General features: G+C 56.9%; 1 pseudogene; it reads left to right on the top strand.

Moving 5' to 3' along the window:
- The first annotated feature begins 7976 nt into the window (after window positions 1–7976).
- On the top strand, window positions 7977–10303 carry LOC147974977 (uncharacterized; annotated as a pseudogene).
- Window positions 10304–10568: the final 265 nt, after the last annotated feature.

The raw sequence follows: 10568 nt of genomic DNA on the forward strand, positions 1-10568 counted from the left end.
TGTGCCCTGGCTTTGACCAGACGAGCACCTCAGTAGAGAAAGCCGAAAACTGACTGTCATGATGTGGCGAGATCCGGTCAGCTACTCGAGGGTTACAAATCGTTGGAGATTTTTTCCTTGTTATGCGAGAGATCGAAACTTCCCGATCATATGCTGACAGTACCCTGGATTAAACCAGGGGCTGCGCCCATGCTTTATTATAAAACTCCTATGGCTAAGTGAGGGCGTTAAGCCATAAAGTCCATTGCCTTGTTCATTGCGCTAAACAACTCCTTCAAGGACCATGTAATTGGATCAAGATTGTTTATATTCCATCTCGAACACCACCGTACTATCTACGTGAGGGCAGAAGCCGACGACTGGCCAACCCTCAGATTACACACAACACGGCCGCATAGGAGGAAACAATTCAAAGCATAATAAAATTACTTTACAAAAACTGGCTTGGTTCCCATAATACAAGACAAAGGCAACATGAATACATTTATTCAAATACAATGTCATGCGAACATTGCGCCGCCACAAGTCGAGACCCTTCTACAACATCCTCGAAATATCTCTCGGGTGTGCGGTGCTCCTTGCCCTCCGGCGGCCTGCTGGCGGCTTCAACAACGTTCATCTTCGCCCACCACATCTTGCAGCGAGCGAAGGCCATACGAGCACCTTCAATACAGACGGAGTGCTTGATAACGTCCAGCCGAGGACAGGCATCCACCATCCGCTTCACGAGTCCGAAGTAGCTACTAGGTATAGCTTCGGCTGGCCACAACCGGATTATCACATCCTTAATGGCTATATCGGCCACCCTATACATCTCCACCAGCTGTTTCAGCTGATCGATGAAGGACACGGGATGCCCTGGTGTCGCATACCGCGACCAGAAGAGCCTCTCCGAAGAACCCCCTCCTTCAGCTCGATAGAACTCCATGACGTCTGATACAGCGTGGCAAATCCGCAAAAGCCCCTGGGGAACTCTGAACCCGGGTTAGTAAAAGGTACAGCTTCTTCGCATACTTGCTTTGCGTCTTAAATGCCTTACTCATTGTGATCTTCTTGGCCTCCTGGATCTCCTGGAGGGCGGCCTGGGCCTCATTCCATGCGGTCTCTGCGCTCTGATGAGCCTTGGTGAGTTCAGTCCCTCGAACCGACGCATCATGCTCCAAGGCCTCGCATTTTTCACCGCATCTTGGAGCTCCTGGTGGACTTCTTTGACCCGGACATTTAGCTTCTTACGGGTGGCTTGCTGCTGGACAGCCTGCTCCTCGGCCTCGCCCAAGGCCTTCCTCAGGGCCTCGACTTCGGTCGCGGCTTCTACACATATCACAATACCGCTGTCAATATACAACGTTTATCCCTTCCCGAACATATAGCAAGTCGTTCCTCACCTTGCTTCTCCTGGAGCCGAACCTTAACCTCGCCGAGCTCGTTCTCGGTCCGCTCCAGCCTCCGCTTCAGCTCGGAGACCTCGGCAGCATGCGAGGTCGCGGCCAACAAGGACGCCTGCTTATCGATACATATTCAGTCAACCTCTTATAATTAAGGATTGATCCCCTATCCGGTTCTCCCGCCGACCACCGGACAGCGTCTCAGGGGCTATGGACTATACGGTTTTTTTCTCTTTCTTACCTCGAAACCTGTTAATAGGTTGCTTGATACGTCCATTTTTCATCATGCTTTTATATCGATATTTATTGCATTATGGGCTGTTATTTCACATTATGTCACAATACTTATGGCTCTTCTCTCTTATTTTACAAGGTTTACATAAGGAAGGAGAATGCCAGCAACTGGAATTCTGGACCGGAAAAGGAGCAAATATTAGAGACCTATTCTGCACAACTCCGAAAGTCCTGAAACTCTACGGAATACCTTATAATAAATAATGAAAAATCCTCGCCAAAGATGAAGACCGGGGGGCCCACACCCTGTCCATGAGGGTGGGGGGCGCACCCCCCTAGGGCGCGCCCCTACCTTGTGGGCCCCCTGGTGGCTCTCCGATGACCATCTTCTGCTATATGAAGTCTTTCATCGAGAAAAAAAATCAGAGGCAACCTTTCGGGACGAAACTCTGCCGCCACGAGGCGGAACCTTGGCGGATCCAATCTAGAGCTCCGACAGAGCTGTTCTGCCGGGGAAACTTCCCTCCCGGAGGGGGAAATCATCGCCATTGGCATCACCAACGCTCCTCTCATCGGGAGAGGGCAATCTCCATCAACATCTTCATCAACACCATCTCATCTCAAAACCCTAGTTCATCTCTTGTATCCAATTCTTGTCTCCAAGTCCGGGATTAGTGCTAGTAGGTTGCTAGTAGTGTTAATTACTCCTTGTAGTTGATGCTAGTTGGTTTAATTGGTGGAAGATCATATGTTCAAATCCTTTTTGCATATTATTACCCCTCTGATTATGAACATCAATATGCTTTGTGAGTAGTTACGTTTGTTCCTGAGGACAAGGGAGAAGTCTTGCTATTAGTAGTCATGTGAATTTGGTATTCGTTCGATATTTTGATGAGATGTATGTTGTCTAGCCTCTAGTGGTGTTATGTGAACGTCGACTACATAACACTTCACCATTATTTGGGCCTAGAGGAAGGCATTGGGAAGTGATAAGTAGATGATGGGTTGCTATAGTGACAGAAGCTTAAACCCTAGTTTATGCGTTGCTTCGTAAGGGGATGATTTGGATCCATATGTTTCATGCTATGGTCAAGCTTACCTTAATACTTCTGTTGTAGTTGCGGATGCTTGCAATAGAGGTTAATCATAAGTGGGATGCTTGTTCAAGTAAGAACAACACTCAAGCACCGGTCCACCCACATGTCAAATTATGAAAGTACCGAACGCGAATCATATGAAACGTGATGAAAACTAGCTTGACGATATTCCCATGTGTCCTTGGGAGCGCTTTTCCTTATATAAGAGTTTGTCCAGGCTTTTCCTTTGCTACAAAAAGGATTGGGCCACCTTTCTGCACTTTATATACTTTTGTTACTTGTTGCTCGTTACAAATTATCTTATCACAAAACTATCTGTTACTACTTATTTCAGTACTTGCAGAGAATACCTTACTGAAAACCGCTTATCATTTCCTTCTGCTCCTCGTTGGGTTCGACACTCTTACTTGTCGAAAGGACTATGATAGATCCCCTATACTTGTGTGTCATCAAGACTCTTTTCTGGCGCCGTTGCCGGGGAGTGAAGCGCCTTTGGTAGGTGGAATTTGGTAAGGAAAAATTTATATAGTGTGCTGAAATTTACTATCACTTGTTACTATGGAAAGTAATCCTCCGAGGGGCTTGTTCGGGGTATCTTCACCCCGACCAGTAGAGCAAAGAGTTGCTCCTCAACCTACTGAGCCAATTGAAAATGAAATTCCTTATGAGTATCTTCGGGTATGATAGAAAAACTGCTAGCTAATCCTTTTACAGGATATGGAACAAAGCATCCTGATGAACACCTAATATATATGGATGAAGTTTGTGGATTATTTAAGCTTGCAGGTATACCCGATGATGTTGCTAAGAAAAAGGTCTTCCCTTTATCTTTGAAGGGAGATGCATTGACATGGTATAGGCTATGTGATGATACGAGATCATGGATGTCGGAGTAAATGGCCATGGGTAGCCTAGCCGGCTTCCCCTGGCACTTCTGCAAAAATTACGAGCCCGCCCGGCTCTCAAAAATCCAAGACGCGGGGCCGCCTTCCCCCCACCGGCTGCGATCTAGGCCAGCTTTGGGAAGGCGGTCCGACTTCAACCTTCATGAGAGGGCCGACTCCAAGAAGCCGGCTACGAGAAAGCTGACTCCTTCAAGCCGACTCCCCATAAAGTAGTCAAGACCGTACCCACAAAGTTTGCACCCACCTAACGGCGGTGCGACGGGGCATGGCTACAGAAGAACCTGCCACCCCCGAATCCCGGAGCACGCCTGGCACAGTGCGCCGTACGAAGTAGGCATGACCCGTCCGGCGCAGCACTGTTGCCATGTTGACCCTGGCATCACCCACGACGGGCCGCCAGCGTGGCCCACAGGCGGTGGGCCCCTTAGAGCAGGGAGACGGCCGAAGGCGGCCGCGCTTCCAACCAGCCGGCCCAAGACAGAGCCGCTTCCCTCGAAGAGGACGCCCCCTTAAGGAGACAAGACACGGTAAGGCTACAGCGATCACCCGGCAGGCGGCGGTACTGTAGCCGCGCTTACCACGATGAAGCTCACGTCAGCAAGATGAAGCCACAGTGACCAAGGAGTTGACAGCCGGCGGGACCCACCAGCCGGCGGGCCCCAGCAGTCGGCGCAGAAGCCGGCGAGTGCAGTCCCAGACGGCTGGGCCCGCGCCCAGCCGGATTACCATTGTACCCCCGGGGGGTAGGCCTATATAAACCCCCCGGGGCACCCATGCAAAGGGTTGGACCCCCTGCTAGTTCTAGAGACGATACAAGGAGAAGAAGCAGGCTAGCCGTGCCCTTTCTTCCTCCTCCTCCCCCAAACAGCTCAAGGAGCGTTGTGTAGCTACTCGACTCATCTAGTGAGCATGCGGAGACCCCGCAGAGCAGCAGTAGGGGTGTTATCTCTTCGGAGAGCCCCGAAGCTGGGTAAGAGCCGCCGGCGTGCGTGTCTACGCCTCATCCCGCTTCCAGGCACCGGCGACGTCTTACTGGTTCCCACACAGATAAGCCACCCGTTGGCATATGTCGCACCTACCACCCGACATTTGGCGCCCACCGTGGGGCCAGGCGCACCGTCGTCCGGAGACCTGTTCTGGACGGGAACCCTCTTTCTCCCCAGCGAGCGTAGCCAGCCCGGCACGCCTGATGGCGCTTGCCCCGACGCGCTGCAAGACGTCACCAACATCTGCGCGGCAAGCGGCCTCGCCGATCTCCCCGACGAGCTCGCCTCCGATGCGGGCGCTGACCGCCTCGCCAACTTTCTCGGCCAGCTCCATGTCTCCAGCGAGCCCGCTGCGGACCTGGGGTCGGTTGGTTCCACCGACCCGATGCCTGTCGACTCCGACACGGCCTCCTACAGTGCCTTCCCCGCCAACGTCGCGATCTAAAACGACCCGCTTCCCCGAGCCGACGGCCACGATGCTGCCGCCGCCGAAGTGATGGTTGTCGGCCACAGCGGCCCGGCCGACGAGAGCGCCCGCGACGCCTTGCGCGCGGCGGCCCACGACCTGTCCGCTCCTCTCCCGGCCGACGCCGACGACGAAGCCCTAGAAGCACGCCGCCTCGCCCTCCTCGCGGAGGGCCGGAAGCTGGCCTCCGTAAGACGCCTCACCGAGGCCTACCAGCGCGAGGCTGACCGCGCCGCCTTCGGCACGCCGGCCCTGAGCGGGCCAAGCCGGGCCGGCCTTGTCAAGCAACGCGGCGCCGTCATCGCCGACGCGCTGGGAGTCGACCGCCTGGTCTATGCCACTCCGCTCGAGAACTTGCGTGCCGCCTAGGCGGCCGTAGACGAGCTGGACGGCCTGGAGCCCGAAGACCTTCCCCACATGGCCCGGCGCATCCAGCAGTTGATCGACGCCGCCATGCAGCGGCACGAAGCCGACGCTCGCGCGGAAAGCCTTCCCCCGCGCCGAGAGCAGGGCGCGACGTCCCGGACTCCGACTCCGAGCAATACCCGCGCGCGGCGCGAGAAGGAGCCGGCTACCAGCCACGGCCGGACCCGGATCTCCATCGAGCGGGACGCGGACGGTTATCCCCGAGCCATGGAGTGGCGGGGCGACCCGCCTCCGCCTCCGCCCCGTGGAGAGAGATACCCCGCCTCACCGCCAGTGGTGCGCCCGACTCTCAGCGGCCGACTGGGCCGCCGCGAAGGAATCGGCGAGAACGACGCCCGCCATTGGCTCGACCGCCTGGCACGATCCCTGGCATTGGAAGAAGAAGACGATGTCGGCCCGCCTTGCTTTGGCCCCCGCATCCGCGACGAGCCCTTTCCCAAAGGGTTCTCGCTCCCAAGAGACACGCCCAAGTACAACGGCTCCGTGAAGCCGGAAGATTGGTTGATCGACTACTCCACCGCAGTTAGCATAGCCAACGGCAACCGGCGAGTCGCCGTGAAGTACGTGCCCCTCATGCTGCAAGGCACGACGTGGACTTGGCTCAACAGCCTCAAGCCGCATAGCATCAACAGTTGGCTAGACTTCACAGAAGCCTTCATCCGCAACTTCACCAGCACCTACAAGCGGGCTCCCAAGCCCAGACAGCTCTCCTTGTGCGTGCAAGGCCCCGCCGAGTCCACCCGCGATTACCTCACGTGTTGGGCCCAGCTCCGCAACTCCTGCGAAGGGGTGCACGAGGTACAAGCCATAGAGTACTTCACAGCCGGATGCCGAGAAGGCACCCTCCTCAAGCACAAGCTCCTCTGCGATGAGCCGGCTACTCTCGACGAGCTTCTGGACATAGCGGACAAGTACGCCACCGCCGACTCCTCGATGAAGACCGAGCTGCGGGTAGACGCGTCCGGGAAGGTGCTCAACCCGGCGCCCAAGACGCCGGCTGGAGAGCCCGGCCGACACCCCAACTCGAACGACAACAAGCGCAAGGGCCCTGCGCCGCCTCCCGCTAGCCGGCAGGTGCCCACGGTCGAAGATGCGCTGCCTGAAGAACGACCGGCGCCCAAGAAGCCCAAGGGCGGCAGGCCGGCTTGGCAGCCCGCCTTCTCCTACGAGCAAACCCTCGACGCCCCTTGCAAGTTCCACAGCGGCGCGAAGCCGTCCAACCACACGACCCGGAAGTGCAACTGGCTCACCCGAATCTCTAAAGGCGAGGGGCTCTTGCCACCTCCGCCTGCCGGCCCGCCGCCTCCGCCTCCGCCGCCTCCGGCCGCTCGGCCCGCAGTCGGAGCCGTGCAAGACGAGTTCCCTGATGAGCAAGCAACCTACTCGTCTTCACCAGCCAGCCCGAAGACCGGCGCAGCAAACGCCGAGAGCACCAGGAAGTCAGCGTGGTTGCTGCCACCCCAGCTGAACACATGCATTGGTCGGAAAAGCCCATCAGCTGGAGCCGGGCCGACCACCCGGAGGTGATGCCGTCTCCCGGCTCTTATGCTTTGGTCCTGGAAGCCACCCTTGCAACGGACAGACGCGCCGCCCGCTTCTCTCGTGTACTGATAGACGGCGGGAGCAGCATCAACATCTTGTATCGTGACACCCTGGAGAAGTTGAACGTCAAGACAAAATAGCTCACGCCCACTCGGACAGTGTTCCATGGCATCGTACCCGGCCTGTCCTGCGCCCCCATTGGCAAAATCAAGATTGATGTACTTTTTGGGGACAAGGAGCATTTCCGCCGGGAAGCGATCTGGTTTGAGGTGGTGGACCTGGAGAGCCCTTACCATGCATTGCTGGGCCGACCTGCCTTGGCCAAATTCATGGCGGTTCCCCACTATGCATACCTCAAGATGAAGATACCAAGCACCAAAGGCGTCATCACCGTAGCCGGCGACTACAAGAAGTCCTCCGAGTGCGCCGCGGCCAGCAGCCGGCTGGCCGAGTCCCTTGTGATCGCTGAAGAGAAGAAGATGCTGGACCGAGTCGTGGCCATGGCCGGCAAGCAGTCGGCCGTGTCCCCCGACCCCAAGGAGCGTGACACTCAAGGGTCTTTTCAGCCGGCCAAGGAGACGAAGAAGATACCTCTTGACCCCGAGCGTCAGGAGAGGTTTGCCGTCATCGGGGCAAACCTGAACAGCAAATAGGAAGGCGAGCTCGCCGATTTCCTCCGTGAGAATCGGGACATCTTCGCATGGTCCCCCAAGGACATGCCGCGTGTTCCGAGGAAATTCGCCGAGCACAAACTGCATGTTCGAGAAGGCGCGAAGCCGGTCAGACAACCCCTTCGCCGGCTGTCAGAGGAGAAGCGCAGGATTGTAGGGGAGGAGATAGCCCGGCTCTTGGCGGCCGGCTTCATCATGGAAGTTTTCTTCCCAGAGTGGCTCGCCAACCCGGTCCTTGTGCTGAAGAAGAATAACAAGTGGCGCATGTGTATAGACTACACAAGCCTCAACAAAGCATGCCCCAAAGACCCTTTCGCCCTGCCAAGGATAGACCAAGTGATAGACTCCACGGCCGGATGCGAGCTGTTGAGTTTTTTGGATGCTTACTCTGGATATCACCAGATAAAGCTAGACCCGGATGACCGCCTGAAGACCGCCTTCATCACGCCGTTCGGAGCCTTCTGCTACCTGACTATGACATTCGGCTTGAGAAATGCCGGTGCCACCTTTCAGCGTTGCATGCAGAAGTGCCTCCTCAAGCAGCTCGGCAGGAATGCCCACGTTTACGTGGACGACATCGTGGTGAAGACGGAGAAGCGTGGCACCTTGCTGGAAGACCTCAAGGAAACATTTGAGAACCTGCGCCGGTTCCAAATCAAGCTCAACCCCGAGAAATGCGTGTTCGGGGTGCCAGCCGGCCAGCTCCTAGGCTTCCTGGTATCCGAACGCGGCATCGAATGCAACCCAGCGAAGATCAAGGCCATCGAGAGAATGGCGATCCCCACCAAGCTTCGAGACATTCAGAAGTTCACCGGGTGCTTAGCCTCCCTGAACCGCTTCATGAGCCGGCTCGGAGAAAAGGCCCTCCCCCTCTACCGCCTCATGAAGAAGAGCACTCACTTCGAGTGGAACGACCAGGCCGACCAAGCTTTCCACGAGTTGAAGAAGATGCTGGCCACGCCGCCTGTCCTCGCGGCGCCGACTGAGAAAGAGCCCATGCTCCTTTACATCGCTGCAACCAGCCGGGTAGTCAGCACCGTCATCATAGTCCAGCGCCCGGAAGAAGGCCGAGCCCAGCCGGTCCAGAGGCCGGTGTATTATTTGAGCGAGGTGTTGTCCGCCTCAAAGCAGAACTACCCGCACTACCAAAAGATGTGCTACGGCGTGTACTTCACCGCCAAGAAACTGAAGCCCTACTTTCAAGAGCATCCCGTCACGGTCGTATGCACTGCCCCGCTAGCCGAGATCATAGGCAGCCGGGATGCATCCGGCCGGGTCGCGAAATGGGCAATCGAGCTGGCCCCTTACACAATCTTCTACCAGCCCCGCACCGCCATCAAGTCCCAAGCGCTGGCCGACTTCCTCGTCGACTGGGCCGAGACCCAGTACCTGCCGCCGGCTCCGGACTCCACCCATTGGCGCATGCACTTCGACGGGTCCAAGATGCGCACCGGCTTGGGAGCCGGCATCGTCCTTACTTCTCCCAAAGGCGACAAGCTCAAATACGCGCTACAGATCCACTTCGCCGCCTCCAACAATGTGGCCGAGTACGAGGCGCTCATACACGGGCTCCGGCTTGCCAAAGAGCTTGGCATTCGCCGGATCCTATGTTATGGCGACTCGGACCTGGTAGTCCAGCAGTCATCCGGTGACTGGGACGCCAAGGACGTGAACATGGCGAGCTACCGTTTCTTGGTCCAACAACTCAGCGGATACTTTGAAGGGTGCGAGTTCCTTCACATACCTCGAGCCGACAACGAGCCAGCTGATGCCTTGGCCCGAATAGGATCCACCCGGCAAGCAATTCCAACCAGCGTCGCTCTACAACACCTACTCAAGCCGTCTATCAAGCCGTCTCCGGAATCCGATTCCATCTTCGTGCCGCCTGACCCCGATGCGGCCAGGTCCGGCTCGAAGAATCAAGTAGCCGACCTCAAGACCGCTGTAGCCGGCCCGGGGACTTCGGCAGCCGGCTCGGGGACTGCGGTAGCCGGCCCGGGGACTGCACCAGCACTACAGCTGGCGGCCGACTCCAGCACCTCACCGCCCAGCCCGCCCACCCTAGTGGAAGTAGCCACGTTGACAGTAGAAGAAATCGCGGCTCCGTCCTGGGCTCAATCCATCCTCAACTTCTTAGTGAACCAAGACCTGCCGACCGACGAAACAGAAGCAAGACAAGTCCAGCGTCGAGCCAGAGCGTACACAATCGTCAACAGAGAACTACTCAAGCGCAGCGTCACCGGAGTCCTCCAGCGATGCGTCGAGCAAGAGAAGGGCATTGCAATCCTCGCAGACATTCACCAAGGAGAGTGCGGCCACCATGCGGCCTCAAGATCACTTGTCGCCAAAGCCTTCCGCCATGGTTTCTTCTGGCCGACTGCTTTGGACGACGCCAAAGAACTAGTCAAGCATTGCAAGGGATGCCAGCTCTTCAGCTCCAAGGAACACATGCCGGCCTCGGCACTCAAGACCATTCCCCTCACTTGGCCCTTTGCCGTTTGGGGACTGGACATGGTGGGCCCATTCAAGACGGCGCGCGGCGGCATGACGCATCTGCTCATCGCCGTGGACAAGTTCACCAAGTGGATTGAAGCAAAGCCGATCAAGAAGCTGAATGGGCCGACTGCCGTGACCTTCATCGCAGACATAACAACTCGGTATGGTGTGCCGCACAACATCATCACCAACAATGGCACGACTTTCGCCAAAGGAGCCTTGGCACGTTTCTGTGCAGCCCAAGGCATCCGGCTGGACTTAGCGTCCGTCGCCCATCCGCAGTCAAACGGCCAGGTCGAGCGAGCCAACGGCCTCATCCTCTCCGGCATCAAGCCCCGATTGGTTGTACCTCTGGAGCGC

Source organism: Triticum urartu, chromosome 4A (genome assembly GCF_056163025.1).
Source record: "Triticum urartu cultivar PI428250 chromosome 4A, HENAU_Tu73, whole genome shotgun sequence".
NCBI lineage: Eukaryota > Viridiplantae > Streptophyta > Magnoliopsida > Poales > Poaceae > Triticum > Triticum urartu.